The 16,796-nt window shown below is 48.4% G+C and overlaps 1 long non-coding RNA gene across 1 annotated transcript in view; it reads left to right on the top strand.

Annotated features, from left to right (window-relative positions):
- The window catches only part of LOC144116045 (uncharacterized), a 40,049-nt gene extending 27,899 nt beyond the window's left edge, over positions 1-12,150 (top strand). Inside the window, exons 5-6 of the long non-coding RNA XR_013311692.1 lie at positions 10,775-10,902; positions 11,576-12,150. This is a non-coding gene — a long non-coding RNA (uncharacterized LOC144116045). The remainder of the gene's footprint in view (positions 1-10,774; positions 10,903-11,575) is intronic.
- Positions 12,151-16,796: the final 4,646 nt, after the last annotated feature.

The raw sequence follows: 16,796 nt of genomic DNA, 5'->3' as shown, positions 1-16,796 counted from the left end.
TGTGTCCCTGACCTGCCGGAGCCTCCGCTTCTCTGCTGTTCCCCCCTATGCCTCGCTCTCACCCGCCCTTTTATAGCCTCGGTGTTAGTCCACGTAAGCCTTGTCGTCGTCTTCGTCTCTTCTCCACCAATCATCTCTCTCCACCTCACCGAATGCTTCTCCACCAATCATCTCTCTCCACCTCAACGAATGCTTCTTCCTCTTCTTTGTTCTTCGGTTAATTCGTGTCATCTTCACACCTTTTTCCTTTAAAATTTAATTTAGGCTCCTTAATATATGTGACAAGGGCCCCCTCTCTCAAGAGTTTTTCCATGAAAAACTGCTCATGTCATCCTCATCTTCAAGCTATCCAGCCAACCGACTAGCCTCTGTGGCGATTCTGGACCCAGCACACAACACACCGCAGAGGTCCAGCACACACCACTAACACAGCACACCGAATTGCGTTTTCAGAACACTAACACACCACTGCCGCTGTCCGTACAGAGCCCTTAATAAACATGTTCGTGTCCACAACACACTCCCTTGTATGATCACATAACACCAACAACAGCAACAACAACAAGATAAATCCCAGAGATGCATTAACGCAACAACAACAACAAGATTCATCCCAGATATACCTAGAGCTGTTCAGTTAGCTCTATTTGTATACAGGTCTAATTTGTAACATATGACCTCAGTTTTGCTTAACCCATCCCAAAACGTCTCCCCCTTGATTTGGAGTAGAGCTGTAATCCTCTGTCTGCATTCAAATTGGGCTTCTTCAGTACCTCATCCCCTCCTGCGTTTTTCTTCCCACTGAACATGGGCTCCTCGGCAGCGTCACCTGGCTCCTCGGCCACTACTGAACACGCTGCCCTGGGGGCGTACTGTCATACGGGACCTCTTTCTTCGTATTTCTTCAACATATTTACATGGAAAACCCTCTTAGTGCCATCTATCAATACCTCATAATCCATGTCCTTTTTCTTCCACGTCACAAGGTACGGGCCCTTCCACTGCATCAGTAACTTATTATGATCCGTGGGTAGCAGGACGAGAACCCTGTCGCCCGGATCCAGATTCCTGTGAATGGCTTTCTTTTCATAATATCCCTTACGGCGTTCATGCACCTTTTCCAGGCCTTGATGTGCAAGCCTGCATGTTTCCTTCAACTTGTCCCACAATTCAAGAACGTATGTGTATGTTGTCTTGAGATCTGATGTAATCTCCTTATTAGCCCACAGCTCCTTGAGTATCGTAAGTGGACCTCTAACAGTTCTCCCATACAACATCTCGAAGGGCGAGAAACCAAGACTCGTTTGCGGTAATTCGCGGTAAGCGAACAAAAGAGCTGGGAGATATCTATCTCAATCGGTAGCTCTCTCCTGGCACATTTTCTTTATCATATTTTTGAGGGTGCCGTTGAACCGCTCTTCAAGCCCATTACACATGGGATGGTAAGGCGTCGTCAGTAACCGTCTTACTGACAAAAGGTGGTTAACCTCCTTCATTAGGTCCGATGTGAAGTTCGAGCCCCAGTCATTTAAAATTTCTCTCGGGAACCCATAATGCGAAAACATTTCTGCAAGACCCTCCGCCACTTGGATACTGTCAATAGTTCTCAGTGAAATAGCGTCAGGATAACGAGTGGCCACATCAACCAGAGTAAGCACATATCTATTGCCTTTGGCGGATACTGGAGAGATTGGCCCCACAATGTCAATCGCCACTCGCTGAAACGGTAGGTCAATGGCTGGCTGGTATCTTGCCCAGAGGTACTGGACCAACTCTTCCCTTCGGAACTTTGCGCTGGCACACGTCACATGAGCGAACAAAGCACTTAACGTCACTCTGAACACCCGGCCAAAAGAACTCCTGGGGATGATCCTGGTGACAGTTTTTTGTACACCCTGGTGTCCGGCCATAATGGCGTCATGTCCTAAGCGCAGCATGGTCTCTCGCATATCTCTCGGTAACACCAGCTGTTGGACCCGCCTTCCTGAACTAAATATGCATTCCCTGTGCAGAAGACCATTTACCAATTGATATTCAAAGGACGTAAGACTCTTCTTTTCACTTTTTCCCCTACTCTTTCGAAGCAGGTCTTCAGGCTCGGGTCTTCTTTTTGCCTAATTGCAATTTCGCCCGGTGTTACGCTCAAGCACATCGCAACAGGAGTAGAGAGCGGATGCTGCGTTGCTCGGGCTGTCGCTTGAGCTCTTGTCTCAACTGCCAACGAGAAACTGACTGCACCCGCCTGAGCTGTCGCGGGCCTTTCCTCCTTTGGATGTTCTTCAACGTCGAGCATCCTCCACTCGGGATCGGGGTCTTCGACACCTCTTGCACCCGTAATGTTCCCCAAGATGAGATCGTAGATGGGTTGGTCTACGCATTTTGCCACTGCCTGCCCGGTATAATATGGCGTGGACACTAGAATCCTGGCTTCAGGAAGGTACCTTACTGTGCTGTCTACCAGAGTGATGGCCGACGCTTCCCCTGTAAGATCCTCGTCCTTCACTAGGCTTCTACGAACCAAGACTGTGTTAGCTCCGCTGTCTCAAGCACCAATATAAGACGGTCCCCTATTTGCCCAACCACCACGGGCATTGCTGCTATCCACTTGGGTGTTCCACTCACTGCCTCATTTTCCAGCGGCGTTTGCTCTCCTTTCAGCTGTGTAACTTCGGGTGGCGTGACAAGTTCTACCCTAGAGTCGACAACGCATGCAGCTCGGTCCTGTGTTCTGTATCGGCACTCATCCAGAGCATGACTCCTCCTCTTACAACCTTGACACACAACCTGTGTTTTTTGGGCAACGCTACTAGTTCGACAGTCAGCTGCACGGTGTCCCACCTTTCTGCAGAGAAAACACCTTACTGGCACCTTAGATGCACCGCCATATGCTCTTGATTTTGCCGCATCTGTCTCTAGGGTCTTTTGGGTTTCCTTTTTTGCCTTACTCAAATTTCTTAACCCTTGAGCCTCGAGGAATTGGTCTGCAGTGTTGGCGAACTCTTCCAATGAACACAACTTTCTTTCTTTTAGGAATAGCGCTAGCTTCGAGCTGCAACACGCTAAAAATTGCTCTGCGACCAGCTTGCCACGCACCCCTTCAAAATTCTTTTCTGTGTTTGACATATCAAGCCACCTATCAAAATAGTAGGATAGCCTGCAGGAAAACTGCTTAGCGGTTTCCGAATCCTCAGGTTTCGCGGTGCGAAATCTCTCACGAAAACCCTCTGCCATAAGCCTGAATCTTTGGAGGAGCGCCTTTTTGACTTTCTCGTAGTCCATGGAATCACCAGCGGGCATCCTTCCACACACATTCAGCGCCTCTCCGACTAAACACATGCTCAATGCCGTGGCCCATTCACTGCGCTCTCAGCATTGCCCCAAAGCTATCCGCTCGAATCGTTGCAGATATGCATCCAAATCATCTCTCTTGTCATCAAAAGGAGCCATCAGCTTTCTTGGGCAAACTCTGGCCGGTCTGGGAGATTCTGTACCTGCCAAGGAACACTGATCATTGTCCATGATATCGTCATATCCTCCCGCAACATGCGCCTGTTTCCACAAAATAAACTCCTTCTCCCGTTTTATCCTTCTTTTCTCCTGTTCTGCCTCGCGGGCTCTTCTAGCTTCTCGCTCTTCTGCCTCGCGAGCTCTCTTCGCCTCGCGCTCTTCTGCTTTGCGAGCGTCTGCGCGTGCTTGTGCCCTTTCCTCTCTCTGCCTATCTGCCTCCTCTCTCTGCCTCTTCGCCTCCTCGTCATAGAGACGTATCGCCTCTTCTTTGCTTAACCCCAGCTTGAGCGCCGGTTCTAACATTTTTGCCAAATCCATACTTGCTGCCGTCGAGAGATCGGAAAGATCCGAGACAAAGCAAAAAGAAAAAAAAGGAAATGAATCCTGGCACAGGCTCGCCACTTATCTTTGTCACGGATCTCTCCGGAGAACACTCTGACTGAAAGAATGGACTAGGCGACGGGTGTACCCACACAATCGCACATTTAATACACCCTATGTGACACACACACACTAGAACACAAAACTAACACAACACACAAAGGCTATAAATACGACTCGGGCACACTACTACCAGCGTCTACTACTAGCGTTCTACTATTCGTGGTCGGCATTCGTGCTCACGGTTGGTTCGGTACGGCTGCGGCGTTGTATGGATCCTGTAGCCGGCGTCGAGGTGGCGTTCGGCGTGCTTGGGCTGGCGTCGCTGGCGGCGTCGTACAAGTTCCCGGTCCAAGAGCCTGTGGAGGTGGTGCCGGTGTTGTTGGCATGGGGTCACCACCCGTATGGGTGGCAACAGCGCTGGAGATACCCCTGGCCGTACCAGGTGGTAGCGTCCTCTGTTGACTCCCCGGAACGAGCTCAGGCACGGCAGGAAGTCCACGATGCGATGTCGTAGAACGCGAGCTCACAGGAGCAATAGCCGGCATCGCTCTCTTCCAGCCGATGTGTCCCTGACCTGCCGGAGCCTCCGCTTCTCTGCTGTTCCCCCTATGCCTCGCTCTCATTCGCCCTTTTATAGCCTCGGTGTTAGTCCACGTAAGCCTTGTCGTCGTCTTCTCTTCTCCACCAATCATCTCTCTCCACCTCACCGTATGCTTCTCCACCAATCATCTTTCTCCACCTCAACGAATGCTTCTTCCTCTTCTTTATTCTTCGGTTAATTCGTGTTGTCTTTACACCTTTTTCCTTTAAAATTTAATTTAGGCTCCTTAATATATGTGACAATGACAGTGAGCGGCCTATTGGTCAACACCCCTATCGAGTGGCGGCGAGAGAACGTGAAGCGATAGGACTGCAGGTGGACGAAATGCCCTGGGATGATGTCATACAACCGTCTACAAGCCCATGGGCTTCGCCCGTTGTGCTGGTCGCCAAGGACGAGACACTGAGATTTTCTGTCGACTATTGAAGACTTAACAAAATTACCAAAAAGGACGTTTACTCGTTACCTCGAATCGATGACTCTTTCGACTGGCTGCATCATGCCCGCTACTTTTCTTTTGACTTCCGCAGTGGGTACTGGCAGATTGAGGTCGATGAACGGGACGGCGAGAAGACAGCGTTCGTTACTCCTGACGGGTGTACGAGTTCAAGGTGCTCCCCTTCGGCTTGTGTTCCGCTCCTGCCACCTTTCAAAGAATGATGGACTCTGTCCTCGTTGGTCTCAAATGGCAGTCCTGCCTCGTCTACCTTGATGATGTCATTTTTTCTGCCACTTACGACAAGCATCTCAAGCGCTTGAGTGCAGTACTGGAGGCCATACGATCGGCCGGCCTCTCGCTCAAACCAGAGAAAAGCCACTTTGCGTTCCAACGGCTGAATTTCCTGGGCCATGTCGTAAGCGCTGAAGGTGTTAACCCTGACCGTGACAAGACGGCTGCCGTCACTGCATTTCCGACCCCCATTGATAAGCATGCTGTGCACCGTTTTTTGGGTCTCTGCGCCTATTACCGATGTTTTGTGCGAGAGTTCTCCCGACTAGCCGAGCCTCTAACTCGCTTGACAAACGACGACCAACCTTTCATCTGGGCCCAAGAACAGCAGATGGCCTTAGACGACCTCAAGAACTGCCTCCAAACTACGGCCATTCTTGGCCACTTAGACGAGGAGGCGGACACGGAACTACACACAGATGCCAGCAACGTTGGTCTGGGTGCCGTCCTCGTTCAGTGGCAAGATCGTGTTGAGCGCGTGGTTGCTTATGCAAGCCGCACTCTGTCGCGTTCTTAAGTGAATTATTCTACCATGGAAAAAGAGTGCCTTGCTGTCGTTTGGGCGGTAACGAAAATCCGCCCATACTTGTATGGTTGCCCATTTCGAGTCATGAGCGATCACCACTCGCTTTGTTGGCTCGCGAACCTTAAAGACCCATCGGGGAGGCTGGCGCAATGGAGTCTCCGCTTGCAAGAATTCGATGTTACTATCGTGTACAAGTCTGGCAACAAGCACAGCGACGCAGACTGCCTGTCACGTGCCCCTCTCCCGTACACAATTGCTGACATGGAAGACGATCCCGCTTTTCTTGGCGCTTTAACCACGTCCGTTCTTGCTCAACAACAGCGAGATGATGCCGAGCTACGACCCCTCATAGATTATCTCGAAGGCCGCACCTCGTCGCCGCCTCGCTTCTTCACACGTGGGCTATCGTCGTTCTGCTTGCGGCGTAGCATCCTCTACAAGAGAAACTACGGTTCCACGGACACTCTGTACCTGCTCGTGGTCCCAATGGTGCTTTGAGACGAAGTTCTGCACGCATGCCACGACGACCTTTCTTCTGGCCACCTCGGATTTTCTGGCACGTTGGCACGGATGCGGCACAAGTATTACTGGCCCCGGCTTGCTACAGTTCTCCAGCACTACGTTAAGTCTTGCCGCGTGTGCTAACATCGGAAGACACCACCTGTGAAGCCGGCCGGCCTATTGAAGCCCATTGATCCGCCTCGAATTCCTTTCCACCATGTCGGCATGGATTTGCTGGGACCATTTCCGACATCATCATTGGGCAGCAGGTACATTATAGTTGCCACCGACTACCTCACCCGGTATTGTGAGACGAAAGCCCTTCCCTGTGGCACCACTGCCGAAATTGCAAACTTTTTCATCTTTAACATTGTCCTCCGTCACGGTGCCCCAGCGGTCGTTTTAACTGATAGAGGCACAGCTTTTACATCAGTCCTTACTCAGGAAGTTATGCGTCTCAGTGGCACCAGTCACTGTCGAACCACTGCCTACCATCCTCGAACAAACGGACTGACTGAGCTGCTCAATCAGACCATTGCCGACATGCTTTCCATGTACATCGACACTGACCATAAGAACTGGGACCAGATCCTGCCTTACGTCAAGTTCGCATGCAACACTGCTTTTAAGAGACGACGCGTTTCACACCGTTCCGTCTGGCGCAAGGTCGGGAAGCTATGACCATGGTGGACGCAATGTTACTGCCGAATGTTGCACGTCCCTTCGTTGCTGGCGCTGAAGAGTTCGTTCAGCAAGCAGAAGCCACCCGCCAGCTATCTAGACAGCGAACCCGTGCACAGCAGGAAAGCGACGCTCAACGTTACAACCTTCATCACCGGGCGGTGCTTTACCACCCTGGCAATCAAGTTTGGGTTTGGACCCCAATCCGTCTGCGGGGTTGCTCCAAAAAAATCTGCGCCGCTACTTCGGCCCCTACGAGGTACTGTGCAAACTTAGTGACGTTAACTACGAAGTGCTCCCGCAAGAATCTGTTCACTCCTCAAGGTGGCAGGCGGCATCCGAAATCATCCAAGTTGCCAGGATGAAGCCCTACCATGCCTGCTAGGACTTTTTCTGCCAAGTCCGGCACCACAGACTTTATTCCCGATTTCTGTGATTCCGCGGCATCGGGGTGATGCTCTCTTTCCAAGAGGAGGGGCAATGCCACAGTGTTAGCCATTTACTGGCGCCACCATGTGGTGGGGCAGCACCTGCTGGTCTTTGTCTTCCCTGGCTCGTGCATTGGTTCGCTGAGTGTGTCTGCCTGGCTAGTACTGGTGTGCCCTTCTGCCCTTTCTGCGGCTTTCGGTGACAATATGGACAAAGTCATAGTGGCGTGCAAACTCTGCGAACTCCTGGGAAGCAAACTGACGTCCATTGTCGGTACACACTTGGGCAGGAATTCTGTACCACATGAAAATAGCCGCAACCTTTGTACTGACTTCGCGCTCAGTGGTAACAGTGAGTTTCTCCACCTTTGGAAAGTTGGAATGTGCATCAAATACTACTACGTACATGTCACCAGCAAAGTGAAAGAGGTCGATTCCCACCCGGTGCCATGGCACCCTCTTGGCCACAAAATAAAAGGCTCAGAAGCATGCTTTTATGCATACTTTTGGCATGTGCTACATTTGTGAATGAGCATTTCAATGGCACTGCTCATTCTTGGCCAGAAGATCAGGCCACGAGCTCTGGCCTTACTTTTATTCGGTCCAAGATGTCTGCATCCTTTTAACTGTATTCCATCAGTTGCTGATAGTTCTGCTGCAAATGGCTTTAACTCTCTTGCAATCTTAGCTCCTTGTGCCACCTGCTTTAAGACATTGCTCAAGTATGGATCCGCTAAAGTCTAACTTTGAAGGCGCAGTTTTGTTGGTGGGCTTACTATGCTTGACAGAACTTGCACAGCATGAACGTCGACATCTTCGGTTGACTCCAGGATGGCAGGAGCAGGGGACAGCATGTCCGCCAACAGCAGGTCCTTGCCAGGAACAAACTCCAGTTCATGATCATATTGAAGAAGACGAATAAAGAAACGCTGCAGCCTTAGCGGCATTTCTCCAATGGTCTTTTTCACGATATTCAGCAAAGGTCTGTGATATGTTTCAATGAAAATCCTGCGGCCATATACCAGCTGGCAAAACTTTTCGCATGTGAACCTAATTAAGGCCCAGGGTTTCTTTCTCTATTTGCGAGTACCATGTTTTGCTTTCGGTCAGTGCTCACGAAGCATACATTACTGGGTGCCAGTCACTGCCATACCCCTGCAACAATGCTGCACCTGACCCTGGCCCGTTATGTCAGCCGAAATTTTGATTTCTTTCTTTGCGTCGAAGAAGGCCAGCAGAGCAGACATTGTTAACGCTTTGCAGACCTCTTTCCATTCACACCCATGAGTTGAACTCCAGTCAAAGACGACATTTTTCTTCACCAAGCTGCAAAACAGGGACGTTTTATCACTCACCCGAGACACGTACTTGCGGAAATAGTTCGATTCCAAGCATTCTGTATTCTGCAGTTTTGCCATTAAGGGGGGGGGTGGGGTGGGGGGCGTGCATAGCTCGAATGCTTGAAATTGGATCAGAGCTTGGCAGTGTGCCATGTTCACGGATTACGTCACCAAGAAATGTGATTTCCTTCACACCGAAGGCACACTTTTCACAGTTGAACGTTAGGCCAGCTTTCTCTGTCCTTCTCAGTGCTGTGAGCAAGCGCTCATCATGCTGTTGCTCGCTGTTACGTCATGTTAGTACATCATCAACATAGGCATGTACCCCTGGCAGGCCTTCAAAGATCTTGTGAGCATCTTCTGGAAGACCTCACTAGCAGAAAAAATCCCGAAAAGGAGCCAAAGGAGCTGTTAAAGCCAACGATTGCTTGTCGGCCTTTTTTCATGATAAAGTTTGTCTCGTGCTTCGCTCCGTTCAGGGCAAGGGATGCCGTGGCGATACCCACGTGCTTGATAGAGCTGCCATTGTAGGCAGTCAGAACTGCTGTAGTCTTGCACAGAGGCATTCTACTGCAGATGCGTCGAAAGATGATGAGGGGAAGGAGGTTTGCCTGGGAGCCCGTGTCAACTTTGAAACTGACGTCGCATCCGGCAATCTGGCCTTGCATCAACCAACCTAGCCCTGCTTGCTTGTTGAAACCGTATATGCTGACATCTAAAACTTAGAAGTTTTCATTGGTTTTCATTTCTTCACGTATTTGCTTGACTTGGCGATTTCTGCAGCGTAACGAGAGGTGATTCATTCTGTTGCAAATGTAGCAGCCCTTCCTGTAAGCTGGACATTGTCACGGTGCATGCGTATGGTTGCAATGCTTGCAACCAATCCGCCTTCCTTTACCAGGCTGGTGTCTTATGGTGTAGTCAACGTGGACGTCTCCTTTGGACCAGGTAGCATTTTGCTGTGCGGCAACCTCCGCTGCCTTGCACATTTCTTCTGCTCTCTGCAATGGGAGACTCCTATCTCACAGCATCTTTCTGTTATAGCCGTACTATTAGTGCCGAAAACAATCTGGTCTCGTACCATGGATTCTTCAAGGCCACCAAAATTGCAGAGCTTAGCTTGCGTTCTGAGGTCTCGTGCAAGGGGCTGAAATGGTTTGGACTCACCTTGCACCCGCACACGAAATATGTGCTATTTGTAGAACTTATTTTCTTTTACATGGAAGCAACTGACAAATTTCTTGAGCAGCGCGTTTTTGGACTTATCTTTTGTGAAGCTCTAGTTGTTGTTGATGAGGAAATTTGCAATGCAAAACAACACATGTACGACAGAAGAAACACAAGCACAAGCGCTGACACTACCAACTGATACTGTCGTCCGTGCATTCTTTTGCGCTGCAAATTTCCTCTTCTGTGATGAACCAACAAGCCCAAATCACCACCTTTTATTTGTTGTAGATGTCCAGTGCCTCGACACTGGCAGTGCTTAGAAAAATCGCTGCTTTGATCGCTGCTGACTTAGGGCTGGTGGTCGATGTCAGTAACAGTTGCAGCTTCTGCTTGAATACTAGCCAGTTTCTTCTGAGATTTCGAGTGAGCTGAAGTGGTGTCGGCGGTTTCGCGATGTGCATTGCTTTGGCTGCGAGAATAATCCAGCTGGGCAAACAAGGCCACTTCTGACACCATGTATCCATCGCTTTATGCAGAGACATGACACGTGAGTAGGCTAGGCCAGGAAAGACGCCTGGCACTTTACTGCACATAGATTTATAGCTACGGCTGCAGTCAGAGAAAGGGAAAGGGAGAAGGGGCATTGGCACGTTATTGAGCCGCTTCCACGATAGCCACATCTGATACACAGTGGCTCATGTATAGGTGCCTATCTTTCCTTATGTGGAAGCTCACTTCTGCTGGCATTAGATTTTCAGCTTCTTGCTTCAAACTAATTGATGTGCTTATTCTGCTGAGCCTTTGAACTGTGTTTGTTAAGGAGAAGGACCTGCATGCAGAGATGTGGGCATTGCGTGCAGTGTTCATTCTGAACATTTTGTTCGTATCCCCTGGTTTTCCTTGCAGCGCCACTTCTGTCTGTGGAATGCAGCCATACCACGACAGACTTATTGAGAACCATGGCTCTCCACCTGTCCACAAATAGACTAACCTGGCCGAACGGGCTGTGAGCTGTCAAGAAGGAGACTGCGCTGGTAAGTGCTTCATTTGACTAATGCTATTCAGTACACTCTTTAGTAGCATTTTCTTGGAATAAGCACCACTGAAACTTGGGCAGGTTGGTTCAAGTTCAAGATGAAATTATATGGTAGGGGGTACGCACTCCAGCCTCAGTGGCCCCTATTTTGGCGTGCAGCATGGACGGCGATAGGCTACGGCCTGTGTATAATCAGTTTATCCCCCCCCATCCTCTGGCCTGCTATGCTGAAACTAGGCATTGGATGCCGAAATGGCGCTCGTGACATAGCAGGAGTACCCCCCTGTAGAGAGCTTGGACGGTTACTGCGAGTATGATATGTATTCCGTCAGGTGGCTGTTATGTTTGATTCTTGTGTTTATTTGAGCTCAGAGCCATAAGATACCTTCATCCAATGCATATGATATTAATTTCAAGCTACGAAGATGAACTTGGGATGCAGGAATTTTGCTGTGGTGCCAGTTATGGTCAAGTGGGTGCTGTCGTGAGTTGTGTAGATGAATCCTGACCATTGCATTGTATTGACTGAAAATGAATCCTAATGCCTTGCATTGAGCACTTTCCAATTTCTTAAATGCAGTGTTGAGTATGAGAGAACCAATAAATAAGCTTTTTTTAAGGGCTTGTAACAAGGTTCACTTTTTAATAGACTTGTTTATCTTCTATTGCAGTTCTCAGCAGCGTTCCAGTAGCAGGCTGCAACGGTCAAAGTGCACGGCAGGGGCAACTGTCAAACGACTGCAGGCAAAGGTTCCAAGCTATTGGAAAACCATCACAACGTAACATTGCAGAAGCAGCAATTCAGGTTGCCTCCGTCCATTTCAAAGGCCTTAGGTGCTATCCGTTCATGTGTCAAAGATTAGATGTTTAACTTCTGTGTGCAGATGTGCCATCAAAGCCGAGGGGTAAGGGCAAGTGGTTCCCTGTGCAGCTCAGAAAGTTTTCTCTGCATATAATTTTCCGTGCGCCTCAAGCTCGCAGATTTTTGGCCCCAATTTTCAGTTTGCCTAGCCACTGTTCCTCGAGACGGTGCTTGGCTAGCATTAACATGATACCGGGCATGATTCCTAGAACCATTTTGTCTGTTATTGAGCACTGGTGCTTGGAATATGCAAGATTGAGTGTGCACTTTAATCTTTGATGAAACAGGTTTAAAAAAAAGCTACTCTTATGATCCAGGTCCTGATGTTGTCCATGAATTTTCAGATGATGGAACTGATTGGTCATAAACTATTGCTGACAGATCCATGGTTGCCCTGGCTAGGATTTCCAGCAGGTGGGTTCAGCCAGTTGCATTTACTGTAGAGCATACACCAGCACTGGTGCCTGTCGTATGCAACTTTCTGACCTTGCTTGTTGAGAAACTTGGAGTAGCTGAAATCACTGTCAAAGTAATAATTTGTGTGCAAGACATGCAAAGCTACAACCCCTATTTAGGATGTCTAACCGCCTAAGCCATGATCACAGCATTGCACACACCAACTTTTCCACCTTAGCACTAAAGTCTTCATTTTTCCCGGACGCTATAACACTGGGGTGCCCTGCTAAATACCATCGTATTTTGCACTGACCGCATATCATTCGGGGAAAAACTAAGCAACCGTTGTTCATGAGGGCAGTCTTTTCCATCATATTCATCTCGGCACTTCAAACAGGTGATAGTTATTTTCCTTTTGATTGCATATATATATATATATATATATATATATATATATATATATATATATATATATATATATATATATATATATATATATATATATATAAACTCTTGCAAGGAAGGCACCATGAACCGGAAGTTATATACTTATAAAGTAGACTGTCACACGCTTAAAAATGAAACAAGGGTTTACTGATATTTCGACTGGGGACCAGCCTTCTTCAGAGTGCTACATGATTATTTCAGATGAGTATTTATAGGGATTGGAAGAAGGCTGCTACAATGCGCCCAAGTTAACCCCCCGCCAAAAAAGAGGCACCTGCATGCTTGGCGTGAGATGAGCTACAGTCCACAAGGGTGTCCAGAAGGTATGTGTGTGTGTGTGTGTATATATATATGCACTGGTGAACTCTCAAGGTTCGCGTACAAGCAAAACAGAAATGCCCACGAAAGCAGCAGATTGGACAGCTGTCGCCGTAGCACATATGGTACAGCACCGAACACGATATTCGGAGGTTGTGGGTTCGGATTCCACCGACGGCATGGTTGTTTTTCTGCTGCTTTATAAGTAATTTACTTTAAGTGACAGATTAAGGGGGGATGCGGGGATCAGATCGCAAAAATCGCGAAAAAAATTGATTTTTGTAAACCATGCGTTTCAGTATCTCCAACACCTAATCTACGTTGTATCAAAATGGTTTGGGTGAAAACGCACTATAAATGCTCGAAAAAAATTAATTTGTGAGTGCGCAGGGCGAGAAAACAGCCATAAAACGCGCAAAATCACCGGAGTTTGCGGAGCCATATTGTCTTTCCTGCCACCGAGCGCCGCCATCCTGGTATCGTTCGAAAGCTCGAAGTTCCGCCATCTTGCTTCTGAATGTTTTGGTCGTTGCCATCTTGTAAGAGTGACACAAACACAAAAGCGTGGGTCTGCCAGTGATGGTCACACGGGCCCTCTGATGAAAGCAGGCCTCCGATTGGCTGCCGGTTTGGAAGGCGTCTCCCCATTGGCTGTTGCGTGACAGTGGGGAAGCTGGCAACCACCGTGCACCACTGTTTGCTTTGCAGACCACGCCGGCGTTCATTTCAACTCTTCTCACAGCTCTCACGTTAGTAATGGATCGTCGCTCGTTTGAGAAGAAATTGTTGACGAAGCACGCCTTCGGGAAACGGAAGAGGAAGCCTCCTATGGCAAGAAAAAGACGGCGGCCAGCGGGAGAAGTGGAGCACCCTACTGAACAAGCGGATAACGTGCCGCGCTATCTTGCACCCTGTGAGTTCAGCAGCGAAGCTGACAATCGCCCTGTGTGATCGATGCTGATAACCCCGTCGACGGAAGACGCGCCAACGGAGACTCTCGCGCCTCGGCGTACGGCCGCGCTTATCAGTAGCAGAGATCGCATCATTGGAGGCGACGCGGGTCGAAGATCACCATCGCCGGCAGAGATGGTGTGCTCCGATTCTGGCGCATCGTGCGACACGGGCACGCAGCCTGCGAGTGAGCTCCAACCGTCGACGAGCTACAGTGTGATAGCTGATAATTTATGGAACGAATCATCGCCAGAACGTCGCACCATTCAGGCGCGCCTCGAGCCACGTTTCGTGTCAGCAGCGACGGCAGAAGTGCAGGCACGCAGCATTCGCGATTCCCTTCGTGCAGTGCCCGCAACTGAACGGAAGTTCAGTTTGATGGACCAGCAAGGCCAACAAATTTCGGCCTCTTGTGACAGTGAATTTATTCTTGTGCAGATTTCCACGGTGAACTCGTTGATTGGTAAGACTCTGTGCCCAAGATGCCAACAGCGTTCGGTGTGCACTGCGATACCAGGCTCGGTCTGGCAGTGAAAATGGTGCTTTTGTGCACTACTTGTGGCTCAATTGAGTCCCAGTTGTCTTCCCAAAGGAAGGAAGGTGTAAGGGTGTTTGATGTGAACATTCGCTCAATGCAAGCTATCAAAGTGATAGGGAAAGGGCAGACAGCTCTGAACGATTTCTGGGCCACTATGAATGTGTCCCATCGTGGTTTACACCATAAGACATTCCAGGGCCACTTGAAGGGCCTGTTCAAGCCTGCTGCAGAGGAGGCTGCCAATAACATCTTTAGGGATGTCGTAGCTGCTGTGAAGGTGTACAGCGAGATGGAGGTTGGCTTCACTAAAAATGTGACCGTTATTTACGATGGCACCTGGCTCATGCGCGGTCATAGATGCATAACTGAGTTCCACACAGGGCTTTTGCTGGACAGTATTGTTTCAAACTTCTGCCTTGGATGCAGCCTGGGGCCAGCAGAGATTGAGCTCACCTACCTTCAGTGGAGGCAGCAGCATCAGTGTCAAAAAAACACAAGTTGGCTCTGGACGAATGGAAGTGGAGGCTGCTTTGCAACTTTTTGGCCGTTCATTGGCCATGAATGACCTGCGATATACAGCAGTTATCTCTGATGGAGACAGCCGTGTTTTCCAGGCGTTGCAGGATGAGCAGCCATATGGGTTTATAGCAGTCACAAAAGAAGACTGCATAAACCATGTAAAAAAAAGAATGGGTACTGGTCTTCGCTCCATTGTGAGCAAGGCCAAGAAAGGGGAGCCACTGGGCAGCAAAGGTGGGCTGACACAACAGCTGATTAAAAGGCTCACCAACTACTATGGCCTGGCTATCAGCAAGAATGTCAATGAGGTTGCTGCAATGCAGAAAGCTGTCATGGCCACTTATTAGCACGTGACATCTAGTGACAGTGACCCCCACCATGAACTGTGCCCCCCTGGCCCTCTCAGCTGGTGTGTGCAGAGAGCAGCAGAAGCAAAAAATGAAGCACAGCCTCCTCATAAATATAAGCTTATGAGCAGAGTTGCCCAAGCCATGATGCCCCTGTATCAATGCCTTTCAGACATCCACTTGCTGGAGCGCTGCAAGGGTGGAAGGACCCAGAATGCAGCTGAGAGCCTGCACTCTGTTATTTGGTCGGCACTCTCAAAGGATGAGCACGCCTCATTTTTTGCGGTAGAGACTGCAGTGAATGAGGCAGTCATAAATTACAATTCAGGGAGCCAAAGAGCTTTCTCGGAAATGTGTGCCACCTTGGGTGTAAATCCTGGTGCCCTTGCCATCCAGAGGGCTCAGGAAAAGGACAAAGAATGCCTGAAGAAAGCATCCAAAGCCCACCAAGCAAAGAGGTAAAGGTGCAAGAAGATGCCCAACAGCGATGATACAAAATTTTACAGCCCTGGTGCTCTTTAATAAATCTGCAGCGCTTGCAAAACTTTACAGCCCGTTTTCTCAGTTTTTTTTTGTCGATCACCTCACTCGGGGAAAGCATAGCACAACAATGGCTGCACCGATTTTGATCCAGTTTGCTTTGCTGTGATCTATAAACTGCTGTACATGAGGACAGTCTTGACATGTTTATTTACCTTTGCATTAATTTATTATTTCACAATAAGTGCATGGCTTTATGCAGTGAAGCAGAGCCACGTGCATGTTATGTTCAGGAAAAAATTATTAGCACTCTAAAAAAAATTTCAACACTGTCTTAGTGTAGATTAGACATTTGGGCTAATATGCAATGTATTCCCGGCACAATATTATGATTCGTTACTGTGCCAGGCTTTCCACCAGCAACAAACATGTAAATTCTTATAAAACAAAAACTAATGAAGATATCTTTATGAAATTTTATAATTGTCTCTTCACTGCAATGTGCAGCATGTGTGTCAAATTTCAACCCTTTCTGCCAAGGAACAAAAAAGTTAGTTCTGATCTCCTCCTCCTCCCTAAATCGAAGTGTTATTCTCAAATCGATTGGCATTACAAATTAAAAAAAAATAGAAACATTCCCCTGAGCACCTTGGTTTCGATGACTGTTGGCTTCCTTCATATATATATATATTTGTTTTTATAACCAGTCCTGTGTATTTCACTTAGCTTTGCATACCCCCTCACAACATCATTTAACTACTGCGTATTGTTATTTTTTCCAATTCTTTACCCTATTCTTTCTGTGTTTTGATGTGTTCTTGTTAGCACAAAAGTCTTGATTTTGCTATCCCCTTATGTAATGCCTGTCAGGCCTTTAAAGGAAAAATAAATGAAATTTGTGACCAAGGAAAGAAAAATGTTAGCTTGTCTTGTCAGTTAATTTTAAGTACAGGGTGAGCAAATTTACTTTGTTTTTGACGTGCCACACTTCATGAAGACAAGCCTCAGCAGCAATGTCCACTTCTGCAAGTTAT

The sequence above is a fragment of the Amblyomma americanum genome, chromosome 1, assembly GCF_052857255.1.
Source record: "Amblyomma americanum isolate KBUSLIRL-KWMA chromosome 1, ASM5285725v1, whole genome shotgun sequence".
In the NCBI taxonomy this organism is placed as follows: Eukaryota; Metazoa; Arthropoda; class Arachnida; order Ixodida; family Ixodidae; genus Amblyomma; species Amblyomma americanum.
Note: the sequence above shows the minus strand (reverse complement) of the source record. Positions and strands in the feature narration are given on the sequence as shown.